This window comes from Tubulanus polymorphus, chromosome 7, assembly GCF_964204645.1.
Source record: "Tubulanus polymorphus chromosome 7, tnTubPoly1.2, whole genome shotgun sequence".
Lineage (NCBI taxonomy): Eukaryota > Metazoa > Nemertea > Palaeonemertea > Tubulaniformes > Tubulanidae > Tubulanus > Tubulanus polymorphus.
In genome coordinates this window covers 9237307-9256225 of record NC_134031.1, presented here as the reverse complement: position 1 = coordinate 9256225, position 18919 = coordinate 9237307, and the positions used below count along the sequence as shown (strand labels likewise).

Genomic DNA, 18919 nt, shown 5'->3' with positions numbered 1-18919 from the left:
GAATCGATGATGACTGAGATGTATTGTTGGATTATGATACTGATTTAATAGTTTTCAGTTTACTAATATATAGCTGAAGCAGAATAAACAATTCGCGGTGCAAAATCTAGATCAAGATTTCTGTAAATATATCAAAAATTGAGAAATGTCAAATCACAGGGTGGCCCTTTAATGGCACAGTAGGTAACTGAAACCAAGCAATATTTTTGGGCTTGTCTGACATATATACACTGTGTAAAAGGATTGATTTTTAATTGCAAATTTTAGTTACATGAAGAATTGAAAGAAACTATGCAGAAATAAACAATTGTTCTTAAATTTAGTTTACTGTTTAATTAAATCATTGATTGGAGAATTATGGAAGGAAAACCGTTGATAAAAGATGATTTTTCTCAAAGGGGGGCATAAGGGGGTTTTAAGGGTGTCTTAAGTGGGGCTAGGCACGGAAAATCTGGTCTTAAGTTACATTTTCTGAATCAGCACATAAAATACTATGATTCTGAGGTAGAATCACACCTGGACAAAAACTGTGGATTAAAAGTGCCCTAGGCCCCCGAAAAAGGGGGTCTTAAGGGACCCTAGGCACAGAAAATTTCGTCTTAAGTTATTATTTTATATCAGTTGGCCCATGCCCTACTGATTTATGTTGAAATTAATGCTGGACAAAAACTGTTGATTGAAGCCAGTTCTTTGACAAAAGGGGGCATAAGGGGGTTTTAAGGGTGTCTTAGGTGGGGCTAGGCACGGAAAATCTCGTCTTTAGTTACATTTTCTGAATCAGCACATAAAATACTATGATTCTGAGGTAGAATCACACCTGGACAAAAACTGTTGATTAAAAGTGCCCTAGGCCCCCGAAAAAAAGGGGGTCTTAAGGGACCCTAGGCACAGAAAATTTTGTCTTAAGTTATGATTTTATTTTAGTTGGCCCATGCCGTACTGATTTATGTTGAAATTAATGCTGGACAAAAACTGTTGATTAAAACGATTTTTTGGGAATTTTTGGGGGCCCACCTACCCCCCCCCCCCCAGGCACGGCTTTGAAACTTAAGACGTTCCTTTCCTAAGTAGATATGGGCCAACGCTGACATTCCACACCTCAAACCTTCTTGACTAGAACTGTTGATTAACTGTGGGCTAGCTCCTGGACTAAAATGAGCTCTACTTGAATGTCGAAATGTTATATCGCATTGAATATCATTAGAAGACGTATTGTAGTAGTAATGGATGTTTGATTATATCAGAAGCGGCAGGCATAAATAGAAATGATAAGTAAATCGGATCATTCGGTCAAAATGGCAGATGTATACACGATTTGGAAGTCTGATATATAAGTAAGACCCTAACATGGGGATGCTGGTGGAATGACGAAGCTATCTACAATCTGTGTAGGACCGGCGTGAATTTCATCGGCGGCTACAAGCAGTCAATACAAGAGGACTTCCAAGTCCTGGGGTTTGAAGAAGCGAAATCTGACGTTCAAATTATAAATCACATAAAAGAAAGGCAAATTATGAAAAGAAATTGATATTCCATTAGAGAAGTTTATTTGAAAAAATTCAATTTGTTTACCGCTTGCATTGCGCACATGGTAATGTTATTGTTTACATCTGACGTCATCGATAAAATGCCTGTCAATCAACATAATTGGTTTACACTAAAAAAGCACTTACTTGAAAAACTATGTAGTTTATCAATCTAGAATTTTCGGCACAATATCCGATGCTAAATACCTTACTTTAAAGGTTTATTTGGTGTAAATCGGATCACAAATATATCTAATATTTTGTTCTTAACTTTTGAAGTGGAAGCCGGTGTCGGCATCAACGTGTGTATGGCTGTACGTACGGGTACTGGCGCTTTAACATGCTCAGCATTGATGGTGTATTTATGCGCGAGTAGATGTAATGATTTGTTTTAACCAACCGCTAAATCGGCATTCATTACGTATGATTTTAGAAAATGATATCATTCAGAGTATTTGAATATATCTATCATGATAATTATAATATTCTTAAGACAAACGAATTACGTATGTGGATGTATTTCATTGAGGCGTATCACTCAATCTGAAAAAAAAATCTTCTGAACCTGTCACGTGACTTCATAACTGCAACTTGACGATAGCTTAGGTTCTCATTCTTCGAACCAATAAAAATGTGTAAACATATAATTTCAATATTGAAATGTTTTAGAAAATATATTCCCAAATTCAATAAAGTTACAAATTTTAAAATAAGAAAATACAACATACAACACACGCGAAATTCATACAGAATAACACAAAGAAGTGATTTTAAATGACAATGTCTACTTCAACCCAGACGTAAGAGGAAACGAGTGACAGCCAAAAACCCGGGGGACGGGCCGGCCGGCTACTAGTAGGCCACACGACATGCTCCTAAGTCATGATGAAGCAGACATCGAAAGAGCTCTTTCCTCAACCATGGAGGCAATAAAGTTGCAGACCAGCTAAGAGGCAAAAGTGAATGAAGTCGGTTGCAAGTTATCAATTATTGACAATTTTCAATGAAAAATTAAACCACTACTCAACAGTGGAAGCCTTGTATCATCTACCCAATCGCCAAATCTCATAATTCCCCAATTTTCTTAAACCTTTGATTTCAAATAAACAATTCCACATTAGCTTATCGCAAAAATTCTACAATTTTTTCGCAGGTGTCAAATAATTAATTGAAATTAATTTCTTTGTTTACCTTTCTAATACTAGATGTATTAAGCATAGTCATTCATTTTTATCAAATTGTGTTGATTCTTTTTGAGTTTGTTTTCACCTTGTGTTATAACATGTCTTGTAAATTTACATGATTTCATACCATAGTATGTGTATGTAATCTGATACCCATACTGTCATTATTGCTCTCACTACATAAATATCACACAGGGTGTGAGACTACCAGTGCCTAAAATTTACATCGTTGATTATGGTTGAAAATTTCATTAGACACATTAGGCATTTATGATGGATGAATTAATCAGGGCCTCTCTTGAAGTTGCAGATTCTCTATTGGGGTTCAAGCCCTGGTGATAGGTGAGGTAATCTGAATACCAGTCGTTGTTACGGGTTCACTACAACGACTGACGCCGAACTGACATATGGAGGTTTACTCCTGCTTTTTGCAATGCAACAACTGATTTTAGTGTCAAATCCAACCTTTTTACTCAAATAGATTACTTAGTTACCTTGTTGACTTTGAGAACGTGATTTATAATAATATTTTCGATGATTTATATCGGGAACCAGAGAATGTATTGATTTGATTTGAAATGATTGCCACAAACGAGATTTCCACTACGTACTAAATTAATAAAATGTGCAAACTCAATATGTCTCCTTAATATTACTCTTAATGTTATTTATTTTTTGTTGTTAAAACGCATTAATTTTGGCGAATTTTACCTTGAACATTTGAAACAAGAATAATATCTGAATTGGCATCAATGTCAGTCCAAGTTCATGTCCGAATCCGTTATTTACCCTCCCATCATGCAACACGAAAAACCACCATATTTGTTATGTTGCTTAACTTCAACTATCTTTTGGGGGAAACTAGCCAAAAGTTTTGAGTTACTACGATCGTCAAAAGCTACTTACGATTATAAATTTTTTATGCCCAAACAATAGTTAACTTCCATCTGATTACAGAACAGTCAGTTTGAGGTAAGTTGATGGTGTTTTAAGGGGTAAAATAGACGCTCAAAGCCTCATACCTCAAAATGAGGGACGAAAATTAACCCTATTTGTGGACTTTAGCCCTAGACGTTGTTTGGGGAATATTTGTCTCTCAAGTGTGGTGCACACTTGAAATTTTTCAAAAAAATCTTCAGAAAGCAATGAACTTTAGCTTCTTTTCTGGCCAATATTTAGGAGAATATAACAACTAAAATCATTCTATATGATTTTTACAATACAACTCTTATTCTTTTAAATTTTTATTTGATTTTTCACACTTTTCACTGGCAATGGGGACAAGAAAAAATTGAGAATCTCTTCACCAGTGCCAGTGACGAGTTATCTCGTCACTGGTTTTTGAAACTAAAATAGATCAGTGCAGTGATTTATCAATGGACAAATAGAACTGGCAGCATATAAATTGTATAATGTCAAAAAAGCCTTGGCAATGGCAACCAGACCTTAAACCGCTAGTTGGCAGCGAACGTGTTATTCTTTTAAATTCCTACAACATCTGACGCTAAAGTATCATATAGAGGTTAACTCCAGTTAACTCATTTCCTGCCAAAAACGTACTCGTACGTTCGATATCTCCCATCACTTGCCTACTAAAAATGTACTGGTATGGTTGACTTGTTTCTTAACTTTAACGATAGATGGCGAATTCATCGCACAACACCAGTTGGTTTATTGCCTTTTACTACTAAAACAAACTATCATTAGTGACGTCATCTATCGAAATGGGGTCTGAACGCGCATGAATGGGCATATTTTATGCAAAATACCCCCTCTGCACTAGTGATTGCTGCAGATTGTATTGTTTTTAGAAGAAATGCTGCTTAATTCACTTGAAAAAGCAAGACCAGATGAACAAAATAAAACAAATTTGATGATATCTCTTTAAGTTTTTGTTTAATGAATATCTGAAAAAAACGAAAATCCTGGCAAAGCGCAGCATTTCCTGAAAAATAGGCCTGGCAGGCAAAGAGTCAATTGCAAAGCAACAACTGATTTTAGTGTCAAATCAAACCTTTGCACTCAAATAAATAAATTAGTTACCTTTTGACTTAGAAAACGTGTTTTATAACAATATTTTTGATGATTTAAATCGCGAACCGGAGAATCTATTGATTTGATTTGAATTGATTGCCACCATCGGGATTTCCAATAAAATGTGAAAATTCAATAGGCCTATGTCTCTCTAAAATTACTCTAAATGTTATTTTTTGTTGATAAAACGCATACATTTTGGTCAATTTTAACTTAAGAATTTGAAACAAGAATAATATCTGCATTGGCATCAATGTCAATCCAAGTTCAAGTACGAATCCGTAATCAACACTCCCATCATGCAACATGAAAAGCTGCCATATTTGTTATGTTGCTTCACTTCAACTATTTTTTGAGAAGACTAGGCAAAAGTTTTGAGTTACTACGATCGTCAAAAGCTACTTAGGATTACAAATTTATGCACAAACAATAGTTAACTTCCATCTGATTACAGAACAGTCAGTTTGAGGTAAGTTGATGGTGTTTTAACCCTTACAATACCACTACCGTATGGCATACGGTACAAATTGGCAAGCTAGCATACCCGTACTGTATGTGATAGTGTCGCTTAGCCCCTCTTCTAAAAGGACATATCTTATTTTATTTACACTCAAACCCATTACACGTATTAGAGGGACAACACAAAATTTACAGATGTATAACACAGTATAAAAAAATACAAATTCAATGACACGATAAACTTGTTTAAATGAACAAACATAAAATAACATAGTAACTAATTAGAACTATCGATGCATAGAGATATACATTCAAATGTAACACTTTAGAAAAATACAAATGAGAGCAGTCATTCAGTAGACAAATTCAATTTTTTTATAAGTTTCTTGCAAAAAACTGCAAGATCTTTAGGTGATTGAGCAAAAAGATCAATCAGGATATTTTCAAAATTACAATCATTCGGGATTTCAGCAAAAAATTGTCTTTCAAGTACAAGGGACGGACAATGAATGATATAGTGCGACTCATTAGAAATGACCATTCCTTTACACAGAGGGCACTTGTCATCACTGGTGTTCAAAGGAAGTTTAAAAAAAAGGTTTCTAGTTGCAGTAGTATTAAGATTGGAGGTTCTTATTTTACACAAGTTAATTTCGAGATCAAGAGGTAAATGAAAGTACTTTTGTAACATAAAACTGGGTTTGAATAGAAACAACACCTAGGGTCATTTTGAATTTGATCATTAAAATAATAAGTACAGTATTGACTATAATATCATTTCACTCTTAATTTAACAAATGTTTCTGAAATACTAAAACAACCAAGATGGCCCAACAACTTGCAGTGTCTTAGAATAGATTTCAATTTAACATACCAACATGAATTTACATAACCCTTGTCCGACATTTCAGAGATGATTCTAAACAAAATAACATTCCATTTATTTTTATGAGGATCATTCTTTAATTTACACCAGTAAGAGCAAATCCTATTAAAAATAACACAACTAAAAATAGATTTCAATTTAACATCTGGTCAATATCATGTTCGCATCCCCATACTTCACTAGGCCTACCATATGTTAGACTAGGTACAACCAAAGTATTGAAAAGATATATATGCGTTTTAACCGAGAGATTAAGAAGACGCACATGTCTCAAGAGATTAAACATGGCCTTCCTGGCTTTACCGACCACTAAATTAATATTCCTCATGAACTTTCCATCAGATGTAAATACGACTCCCAAATAACAATATTCAGAGGTAATTTCTACAGGTTCACCTGCTAGAAAGAAAATTTGATCAGGACGTTTTTTGCTTTTGCCATGACTAAATATCATTACTTTTGACTTGCCTAAATTAATGTGTAGTCTATACTTCATACAATATTCTGACATAGCGTCAAGCCCAATCTGGAGCTGCTCCTCAGAATCAGCTAGTAAAACAGTGTCATCAGCATATAACAACAAAAACAATGTTATCTTATATCCTAATTGGCGCGTGAATTCTGAAGTGGAAAACAGATCTAGGTTCTGCATCCCTTTAAATCCTCTGTCAACAAGAAAATGTTCAAGATCATGAAGATACATGGCAAATAGAAAAGGAGAGAGATTTTCACCTTGTCCTACTCCGGCGCCACAAGCAAAAAAATTTGAATAACCTTCACTGGTTCTGACACATGACTGAGCATTGTCATACAAATTCTTAATTACTCTTATGATTTTTCCATCAACCCCTTCATCCAACAATTTCTTCCATGAACTGATCCGCCAAACGTTATGGAATGTCTTGGAATAATCAATAAAACAAGCGTATATTTTCTGACCCTTGGACAGATAAATATCAATTAGACATTTCAACGAGTATATATGATCAATAGTTGAGAAACCTTTATGGAACGCAGCTTGTTCTACCCCCAACAGGTTGTTTGACAAAGGCATGTAAACGATTATCTAAAATTAATGTAAACAACTTTCCGAGACAGCTTAGAATAGTGATCCTGCGATAATTATTGGGATCATTATTAGCACCTTTCCCTTTATACAAAGGAACAATATATCCTGAGGTCCATGAAGAGGGAACAGTCCCTTAATTTAATACTAAGTTAAAAAGAGTAAAATAAGTATCGATCATAGTATCAACAGATGCTTTGATGTACTCATTAATAATATCATCAAATCCTGAGGCTTTATCATTTTTGAGAGATGTAACTGCTTTATAATTTTAATCTTTGGCTATCGGATCATTTAGACCGCTATTGTTCTCAAAGTTTATCATAAAACCAAAAGGTGAATTTTTATGATCTTCTGGTATAGCACTTAACCGCTCAAAGTGATCTTTCATTAGATTTATATCAACAGGGCTTTGTTTATTAGATTTTTTAGGAAACATCCTTCTCCAGAATCGTTTAGTCCCCCACTCAAAGATTCTCAAGTTCACATTTATGTCATATTGTTATTTCTTTTTTGATATTGCATGTTTGTATTTCTTACCAGCAAGTTTCATCACATCAAATTTTTCAACAGAATTATTACTTGAGTAAAATTTTCTAACACGATTAAATAATTTCCTAGCTTTCGAGCAATCATTATCGAACCACGGTTGAGAATTTACATTAGCCCGACTCTTACAAGCATGAGATGACGTAAACGCCTTGCCAAAAGAGGACTTTGCCTATTCGGCAAAAACCATATCTATCGATTACGATTTATTTACACTCCAACCATTTCCATGGTATATGGAGGAAAACTATTACACATGTATATACAAATATTTACAAAACAACACTAAAGTGATTAAAATTTAGAGAATGAAAACGTAACGAAATATATATATACATCAACTATTTACAATACTATATATACTATTATATACATCAACTATTTACAATACTATATATACTATTGGAGGGATCTATATACATCTAAGCCGGTCTTAATGAATTTAGCTAAGTTGACCGTTGGGTTTTTCAGAATATCAAGGGTATTAAAGGTATTCAAATTCAAAAAGTTTTTGCGTTGTTCGTTAAGTAAGGTACAGTCAAACAGAAAATGGGATTCGTCACCTAGAGTATTACAAGTGGGGCATATTCTATCGGCTCTGTCTAAATGAAGGTTTGAAAATTTGTTCACAGGTAAAATATAGGACCAGACCCTAAATTCAAATAAACTAGTTCCTAAGTCATCACCAAGTTCTATAATATACTTCTCTAACCTAATATCATTTTTATATTGCCTAAAGTTAGTGTATATCGGATTAGTATTTATGGCAGATACAGTTTCTTGAAGGTGCTGGTCACGAAGTATCTGTTTTATTCGTTTTGAAAAAGATTTACTGTTAGTCATGAATTGCTGCGTCCAAATGCAGGACAAACCACAGTCATCAAACGTTTTCTTTATATATGATAACCAAGGGCTCTTAAATTTATCCCTTAAAAATAAATTGAGAGATATTTTATAGAGTATTGAATTAAGTTTGGTTTGCTTTCCAGATACTGTTTTCACCCAAAAGTTAATCATCCTGCGTCTAACATCTATATTCAAAGGGTAACGTCCTAGCTCTGATAAAACTTGTAAGTTGCGAGAATATTTCGTCACTTTCATTAAGATTTTACAGAAGAAGCAATGAATATTTTCTAATAAATCAAGATTTTCATATCCCCAGATCTCACACCCATACATGGCTATTGGAGCAACACACGTATCAAATAATTTAAACATAACATCTATGGGCAATTTCAAACGTCTGCCTTTTTGAACGATCGAAAACATAGCTCTGATAGCTTTATCGTAAAGATACTTTTTTGCCTTAGCAAAGTTACCATTCCAATTGAATTTTACTCCGAGATAAACATAATCTTCAACTACCTCTAACTCTTGATCACCAAACATAAATTTCGAAATCGTTTTTATCCGGGATTTACTTCGCGCAAATACTAGTACTTTAGTTCTATCAGCATCAGCCGGTGCTGCCATCTGCATAAAATCCAAGATGGCAACAGCCAGGAAAAAACAATTTGGCTGGATGAAGCGGTTCAGCAGCTCGTATATGATGCTGACAGTGATGCTGGTGAGTTGGAATTTGGTAGTGAACAAATTGAGAGTGACAACGAATATGACAGCAGCAGTTCAGATGATGAGACTTAGTCAGAAAATAGGTTTATAGTGCAATGATTTTGATGATGAAAATGAAATCAGTGACAATTCTTTTAGATCCCGTTGATACGGTTGTCATGGCAACAGACACCAATAACAATAATGAAGAGCCAGAAACTGTCTATCCTCAAGGTCGCATATATCCAAATAATTTGTCTTATTTGTAAGCCCAAAGGTTATCAACACCATGGTATACAATGTATCAGTGTCAAATACATAGGTTACAATTTTCTGAGGCCTGAAATTATAGCCCAATGAAACCCCTTACATCCGGCCTTCCGACATATATCGGTGGAAAAGTTGGTAAATGAGTGGAAAAATAAATTTTTTTGTAGTTTGATTGCTTTGAAATTTTTACTGCATAAAGTAAGGATATATGGCATACAATTTCAGTTGGAATTGAATAGATCAGTGCATTTTGCTGGGAGACAGAGCAGTTTATCTGAAACTTTTTCGTGAATTTTTTCCTTTGACCTCAAGTTCACTTATATCCAAATTATTTGTGTCTACTTTGTTGGCCCAAAAGTTATCAACAACATGCTATATAATTTTTCTGTGTCAGATACCTTGGTTACTATTCTATGAAGCCTCAAACATACCCCTATAAACCCCTAAATTCCCTCCGGTACAGCAGCGGAGACACTATGTGGTATTGAAAGGGTTAAGGGGTGAAAAAGACGCTCAAAGCCTCGTCCCTCAAAATGAGGGATGAAAATTAACCTTATATGAGCACTTTCGCCCTAGTGTGGGATGTCTAGGTACTAGACAAGTGGAACGACGGCTAGGTAGCGGTCATTTATTTACTACGTACGCATTAGGGGATGGGGAGGGGTACGTGCAATTGCGTACTGTAATGCTTAATGTATATGAAAAAATGGCCGATTTTGCGTACAGGGGGAGGGGGATTCAAATATTCAAATTTAATGCGTACGTAATAAATGATCCTGTACTAGCCTAGTTTCAAGTAAAAGTGCAGATCCGCACCTCTCGTAAAGTGTTCAATCAATTACATTAAATATCACTGATTCAGACTCAAAATGTCATCAGCAATTCAGTACACTGGTTTATTTTATAGTATCTTCACTAGAAAGTAGATTTTTAGCTTGCATTTTGTCTCAAGATCATCACGATTTTGAAGATTTGTTGAAAATTTTTTGAAGATTTGTTTAGAATATTTGCTGAAATGGTGTTTCATGACCCACTCAATTTGAGGAAGACTAGGGGTCCAGGGACACCATGCCCACTTGGGAAGTGGTTCCAAATGCTCAACAATCTAACAATTTCAATATTCAAAGCCCCCTGGTGACCACATACAAAAACCAATAACCTAGAAATTCACCACAATCATAGAACATGTCAGCAGCTACGATTTTGCAATTGATTGTGATAACAAAATATGCCTCGTTACCAATTTAATATGGAAATACTAAGTTATTCTACTATTCAATGCCCCCTGGTGACCATATTCAAAACCCAATGACCTTGAAACTCACCACAATCATAGAACCTGTCACGAACTATAACTTTGTAATTGATCATGGAAACAAAATATGCCTAGGTACCAATATAAGGAAATACTAAGTTATTCTACTATTCAATGCCCCCTGGTGATCATATAGAATGACCAATGACCTTAAAACTTGCCACAATCATAGATGATGTCATGAGCAACAACTTTGCAATTGATTGTGGTTACAAAATATGCATTGAAACGAATATAATATAGAAATACTAAGATATTGTATTATTCAACGCCCCCTGGTGGCCATATACAAAAACCAATGACCTTGAAACTCACCATAATCATAGAACACGTTATGAGCTACAAGTTTTTAATAGATTGTGGTAACAAAATACGCTTAGGTATCAATATAATGTGGAAAAACTTTTTCCCACCTACGAACGAGTACTGATGACACCAAAATGGCCGCCAATTGCGTCATAATTGGCTGATCAAAAATACCTGTCTCAAATAGGCCTATAAAACATCATTTTCCAAAGAATACCCATCACAAATTGCAATGAGAAATGATAAACCAGTAGGAAGCTACAGGACTCAGAATTTGGACCAAAATTAACATTTTTGGGCACTAAAATGGTCATAGGACGGCCATCTTGAGTCCGATCGACCCAATTTTTGTTATGCTGATGGGCCCTGGGGGAATTCACATATATCTGAAAGATAAAGGTAATTGATCAAAGCGTCTTCAAAATTTCCCTCAAAAAGTTCAAAAATGTGTAAAAAGTGCTGATTTTGGCGAACAACAATGGCTGCCAGTCGGCCATCTTGAATCTGACAGGGCCAGTTTTTGGGCTGAAGATGTGTCTAGGGTAGATACATGTGTAACCCAAATATCAAGACATTACCTTGAAGCGTCTACAAAACTTCCCAAAATAACTGGATTCCGTCCACCGACGGACGACGGACAAAAAGTGAACGCAATAGCCCCGCAAGTCCCAAGTGGGCTAAAAACCAGGCCAAAAATCTGCTTTCTAGTAGAGATATCATAGAATAAATCACTGCATTGGATTCTGCGAGACATTCTGAAGTAAGAACAGTGATTTGTAATTCAGTAGATTGCATCAGTCACGAGAGGTGTGGATCTGCACTTTTACCCTAGTTTCATCATACAAAGCACAGGCACTTGCCGATGGGCTTGGGATACAGTTGCTGGAGTTATTGATAGCGTATTTGTGTTTTCACTCGTTAATCTGCAATGAATCCGAGAAAAAAGGTCATGGTACTGATACGTTTAACTGTTTGAAAAGATAATGGCCGCTGGCTCCACACACCTCACAAAATACTTAACACACTTCGTTTTTCAATCTAAAGTCAAAACTTTTATTTTGTATGACACTTTTTTAGTGATATGACAGTTATATATCCTATTATTCCAGCCCACTGTGAGACACTATCAATTTGTGAAACGTCTTTAGTAATATAAAAGAAAAGGTAGTTGACAAAGCGGGAGCGTATAGGAAAAACTTTACAGGCGTTGAGACAGCAACTCTTATTACTAAAGACGTTTCACAAATTGATAGTGTCTCACAGCCTTGCTCTTAGATAACCATAAAATAAAAGTAGTCAGGAAGTATTAATGGCAAGAAAACTTGAGTGAAATATTTACACATTTTATACAGGATATGATCTGTAGTCAAATGTGCGTGTGCCAGATGATGTTTCTACTAGGCTGTTTATATCCTAAAAATAAAAAAAAAACAACGACAATAGATATTTCAATAGGCCTACATGTCCCCTGGAAGAAGAATTATTTCAGAGAGCGTCTACAAAACGTGAATACTTGATTGTACAATCTAATGGCATAGCAGTTGGCTCCAAATGAAAAAATATTGGACAAAAGAAAAAATCAAAAAAGTTTTGGCGCCAAAAAATCTAATTTGTTGCCACGTTTGTTTACACATGTGCGCGATGCACGTGGTTATATTATTGTTTACATCTGACGTCATCGGCAGATCGCAAGCCCCGCCCCACGTGTCAATCAAATGGCTTATAGGCAAAATGTTAAAAGAACCCTACTAAAAAAACTATGCAGTGTAACAATCCGGGATTTTTCGGTACAGAATCCGACGCCAAATACCTTTCTCTTAAAGGTTTTTTGGCGTATATCGGATAAATAATAATCATGATATTCACTTCATAAAATTTGAAGTGGATTGCTTCTGATTCATGGCGGCTGTATTTAGTCACGTAGGTCAAACTGACAGCGTGTGTGTGCGTGTCGAGCGGACCATTGCGTAATTTTCAATGCTGCGAACGTCTTTAGATTCTCACAGGGCCTCCGTGCACTCACAAAGAATTAAGTTAAGTTACCATATATGTTGACACTCACCTTTAAAGAGACTTCGTACGGTCCTCTAAAGTTAACATCCACGATACAACGCTTTTAAAAATGGCACTTCCGTCGATCACTATACCCTCTACGTCATAAGCAACACGTGATGTGTGATGTCACATAAACGGCGTGAAGAGCATTTTTTCAAGAGGGCACAGCAAAAACTAACCAACTATTTTTAACCAAATTCAATCCCAACTTGAAGACACCATTTCTGATGCGGAATTTGAGGAAATCTCTAACTAACTGGCTTTAAAACGACCTTAAACGTATGTCAACCAAATCGGAAGTGCGTCATCAACCGGCAAACCGATCACATAAGGACTAAAAAGTAACACTTAAAATATAGCTGCAAAGCAGCGATAACGGGTTTTCTGCACAGTCTTAGAATCCTGTTCAACGGTGGATTTCGACATAGCATTTGATAAGGCACAACATCAGCCATTACTAACTAAACAGGCTATTAGGAAACAGTATCAATGATAGGTCGCCCAAATGGCTCAGCAGTTATCTCTGAACGAAAACCTGTGGCCGAAATCAACGGAACGCCTCATTTTGGAATAAGTCAGTCTAACTAGTGGAGTCACGCAAGGTAGTATCCTAGGTCGTCTTCTGTTTAATGTCCTGACAAATGACATACACAGTAATCCAAAATATACCAGACCGAGTAAATTTCTCAAACGAACTTAACACACTGTTCGACCAAAAACATAATGTTCCGACAAGAAAATCGTGTTCGAGTGAAAACAATTCAGTTTGGTTGAACAGTACGCTTTTATGAACCAAAACTTTCTTCATTCTGACAAAAAAATGTGTTCGAATGAAAAGCTATGTAATTGTTGAAATGAAAAACTTTTTGTCCCGGCAAAAAAAATTGGTTGAGCGAAAACAATTTTTTCGAACGAATGTTTGAATGAAAATATTACTATTCAACTTTTCGAGTAAAATGATGATGTTGTGAGGTACTTTTGGCGATTTTGAACAATTCTTCAAGTAAATTTAGACAATTTTGTTAGTTTTTTCAATCACTAGAATGGACAGTGATACTGAAGTGAGTGATTTATCTGAACTTTCCGGAGAATCAGACGGTGATTTTGAACCCGGAAATCAATCGGGTACTGATGCTGAGGATGCTGAAGATAATCCGGAGGATAGTGATGCTGAATCGGATATAAATTATGATTCCGCAAATGATTCTGAATCTGATCATAACCCCAATGATTCAGATGACAGTGATTTAGACCCCAATGATGAAACTCCAAGATTTTTGACTGATATAAGGTGGAAAAGTGACTGTGTTAGTCACGATCCACCATTTGAAGAATTTATGCTGGATGCTGGTTTCACACATGGCCTACCAATAACAGCACAGCCGATCGATTACTTCAAACTCTTTGCAACCGATGGATTTTTTCAGTTGTTTTCTGATGAAACAAATAGATATGCATCCTTCAAGGATAATCAGGGGTTTGTTGATGTGACTCCACAGGAAATGAAAAAATTTTTAGGCGTCAAAATTATTATGGGTATAAATAGACTACCGAAACTCAACATGTATTGGTCCACAGATGATGCCATCGGAAATGCGTATATTCAGCGCTGTATATCACGCAATCGTTATAAATCAATTTTGCAATACATGCACTTTTCTGATTCTGAAAATGAGCCAAAAAGAGGTGAGCAGAACTTTGATAAACTGTATAAAGCACGACCTGTTATCGATCATTTCAATCGCCAGTTTTTATTGTGTACTGTTCCTGATCAGAATGTCGCTGTTGACGAGGCAATGGTAAAATATAAGGGACGGTCTAGTTTGATTCAGTATATGCCTAAGAAGCCAATAAAGAGGGGAGTCAAAGTATGGTGTGCCGCAAATTCTCTCACGGGTTACATATATAAGGCGCAGGTCTACGCTGGTAAACTGGATACTGGAGATGTAGAGGTTGGTCTCGGTTATAAATCTGTAATGAGTGTCACCAGTGATCTCTTAGGTAAATATAGACATATTTACTTTGATAACTTTTTTACTAGCAGTAAACTGATCATTGATTTGTATAAGAATAAAACATATGCCTGTGGTACAGTAAGGTGTGATCGAAAAGGATTCCCATCTGATATCAAGAAGCCGAAGAAGGGCGAAACAGGGTCACCTTCTTGCTAGTTCATGGCATGATAAGCGTGTTGTGACCACATTATCAACAAATTCAAACCCTGTGTCGTGTCCTATAACTAGAAAAAATAAAAAAGGTGAAAATGAACAGGTTCAAAAGCCTGAACCAATAGTCATGTACAATAAGTTCATGGGTGGGGTCGATATTGCAGACCAGTACCGGAGTTATTACGCCCTTGGTAGAAAAGGTAGGAAATGGTGGCGTTACATTGTTTATTTTTACCTCCAGGTGGCAATTGTAAATTCATTTCTCTGTTACGATGCTAACACAGCAATAGTTGTTGATAAACGATTAGATTACCTCACCTTCCGACTTACCCTTGCAAAGCAGCTCATTGGCGGAGCTGTAACCCCTGCTACTAGACGTCGTCAACTGAAAAGAAAGGCCGAAAAGACCCTTGACGCAGCCAACATTCATGGCCACCAGCTGGTCAAATTTACTGAACGCAAAAGAGTTTGCGTTCATTGTAGTAGGGTCGGACGGAAGGCACCAAGTGGTCGTGGCATTGTGTCGTCCTATGGGTGTGGCATCTGCCAGGTAAATCTGTGTAAAACATGCTTCAATGACTTACATGCTTCAATTATGATGTAACTTGTTTAAATATATGAATGTTCTGATGTTATATTGTGATAGAAATGATGAGTAGTTATTGGAAAATTAAATTAAACTTTCTGTCGAAATGATATTATTTCTGAATTTTTTCCCTTTTTCTCTTTGGTGAAACCACTCTGGATACATAAAATACATAAAAATCTTTTAAGTTTTTGACAAAGTATGGTTTATTTGATATTAGAAATCATGTATTGCACCCACAAAATGATTTTTGGGGACATGGCTTGTGGACATGAACCAGACTGCAACGGAGGTAAAAAAAATCATATTTTTCGAGATTTCCTCCGATATTTGACCTATATATGGTCATCAAAATTTCATCAAATATGATGTTACTTGGGCCCATTTGAAAGAAAATTCAATTCTAAATCAAATAAACATAACTTGTAATGCATGATTTTTAACGGTTTTTGCTGTAGATGGCTTTTACTGCGACCACTAACTGTTAGGCTTGCACACTCTAATTCGGCTGGACTTCTGGGATATGATTTTAGCTCACCGAGTGGCATTTAAAGGGTTAAAGCCGGACGTAAATCGGCCTTGTGACGCGATGCGATCCTTGCGTTGCATCGCAAGTCGGTTGCGATACGATTGTGTGCAACTAGTTTCTGCCAGTCACAAGAGCGCGTAGGTCGGTTGTGACAGTCGTGTCGCGTCGCAGAAAGTAGAACACGTGCGACTCCTTGAAACTGGCGTTGCTGACAGTCGCAACCCTTCGCAAGGGAGTTTAGGTCGATGAGTCGTTGTGACACAATCGTCGCTGGCGGTCGCAGTGAATGGCGTCGCAGTGAGTCACAAGCCGTCGCAAAGCCGACCTACGCCCGTCTTAACTCATTAGGAATTAATGAAACACCAGTTTCATTTATGATGAAAAAACTCAAATGAAAAGTCTGGCTTATAAAGCTGTCTGCTCAGACGAAATTTTCAAAAAAAAATCTTCATTTTTGACAATAAAATAGATAATTGTGATTGATCGTTGCAAGTCAGAACCAGTTAATCACTAATTAACATGCATTTTAATAAATCTGGTTCCTCCTATACAGTGAACTTAGCTTTAACCTAGTAGAGGCTACTAGCCTATGTAGGCCTATGTATATGCGTAGGCCTAACATCCGGACTGATTTGTCGTAGGCCTATTGAATAACAACCCTCCTAAATATCGTAAATTTTGTTTTGAAGTCCAATCCAATGAGTCCGTTAATAACCGCAACATTTATACTGTGTTTGTTTGAGACAGTATATGTCAGTACCGGTAGGCCTAAAGCCTTAAGGTCGCATAAAACTCGACACAGCGAACGATCTCCTTTCCTCCACAGCGAACGCTTACTCCGAATGTCAAGTGTGAGTCCAACATACGGATAGGAGTGTTTTATATACTTGTATTTAGTAAATACCTTGTGCATTTGACAATGATCGGTATGTACTGTAGGAAATATAGAGAATTGATGGTATTGATATAGAGGTTGAAGCCCGCGGCCGAATAACGTAATATATTCTTTTATTTTGATACCTCGTCGACATAACAGCTTTTCTCCGCTATATCTGTTCGGCGTGTTTAGTTTAGGCCTACGACTCCCCGGTACACTAAAGATTTATCTTAGTAAATACACGGTTAATTTGGTAGAGAAAAATAGGTATTATTAAACTAACTTCTTGAAACCCGCAGCCAAATCACTGGTAGTAACCAAATTAATTTGTACTCGATTTGATTCTCATGATGAGGAGAAACTCGCAGCTGATCCCCGGAACGACGATGTAGTGACACACGTCGATTCCTCGATGTTTACGGCTCGAAAGTGCTTTTAATATCTAAAGTAGTAAACTTCCAGTGTATCGGTAATATGATTTGATGAGAAAAATGGGCTATTGTTAAAATTACTGTTTGAAGACCGCGGCTGAATGTGAAGTCTGCGGCAATAAATTAGTTCATTTATATTTGAATTGATAATCGAAGTGACAATTGGCCTGCGGGTTGATTTCGGGATGACGACTCGAAAAACATGTCGCCCCATTGAATGGGGCTAAATTTTCGATGTTTACGGCCCGACAGTGCTTTTGTAACGATGATTCGTGAAAAAACACGCGGAGTATTTGTAGATCTCAGTGAGCTGAACGATATCATACGGATTGTATCGACAACAGCGGCAAGGTAACAAAGCCTTAGTTCTTTTAGTGAAAATAGTGTGACATAAAATAATAATAATAAGAAACACGCGAATCTCAATAGGGTTTTCTGTGATGTAACAGAAAACCCTAAATATACTTTCTATTCACCTCAGTCCACAATTAATGGCTTAATTCACAAACTAACACAGGTACCTTTTGAAATAATCCTATTTTATGTATGTTTTGAGCGATTAATCAACATTATTTTGAGAAATTAATTAATTTCTCCACAAATTTCGCCATTAGCTGCCACTTCTCAGCATTGCATACATGTGGCATGATAGACAAGGTGACCTACAAGGATTTATATAAAACTTTCAAAACGAAACGATAATTTTTATTTTTGGTAGTTTTCAAATTTATATTTCAAATCTTCGTGTTTTCCATAATAAATAATAGTAAATAAATTAAATTCTGATTGAAGAAAAATGTAAATGAGTGTTGATTTCTTAATTTTTTCCAATTTCATCGTTTCATTTCGTTAGTTTGCGTTATTAGTGTCAATAAAGTATTTTGAATTGGTCCTGGCCTCAGTCCACAGGTGCCAGCACCCTCCACAAGTTTTCAAAATGGCCGCCGTTGAATTGACGGAAATTTACTCTCACTTAACGGCCGATTTGCACATGTATTAAGATCGTCAGGTGAGGTGTTATAGGTATCAAACAAACTACGAATCTGTTGTGCGTTGATTACAACAAAAATTAGACGGATATCTCTCAAAAGACCAGAAAATGCCAGGCAAATTACTCGTGAGTCAAA

The 18919-nt window shown here is 36.2% G+C and overlaps 1 protein-coding gene across 7 annotated transcripts in view; it reads right to left on the bottom strand.

The window, feature by feature from the left end:
• Positions 1–18919, bottom strand: part of LOC141908312 (uncharacterized) — a 73320-nt gene that overhangs the window by 51404 nt on the left and 2997 nt on the right. Inside the window, exon 2 of one of the 7 annotated variants that reach the window (XR_012619601.1) lies at positions 15688–15754. The exons of 5 other annotated variants lie outside the window; for them this stretch is intronic. The gene's annotated coding sequence lies outside the window, so the exon portion shown is untranslated. The remainder of the gene's footprint in view (positions 1–15687; positions 15755–18919) is intronic. One more of the 7 variants, XR_012619600.1, reaches the window with a different exon arrangement.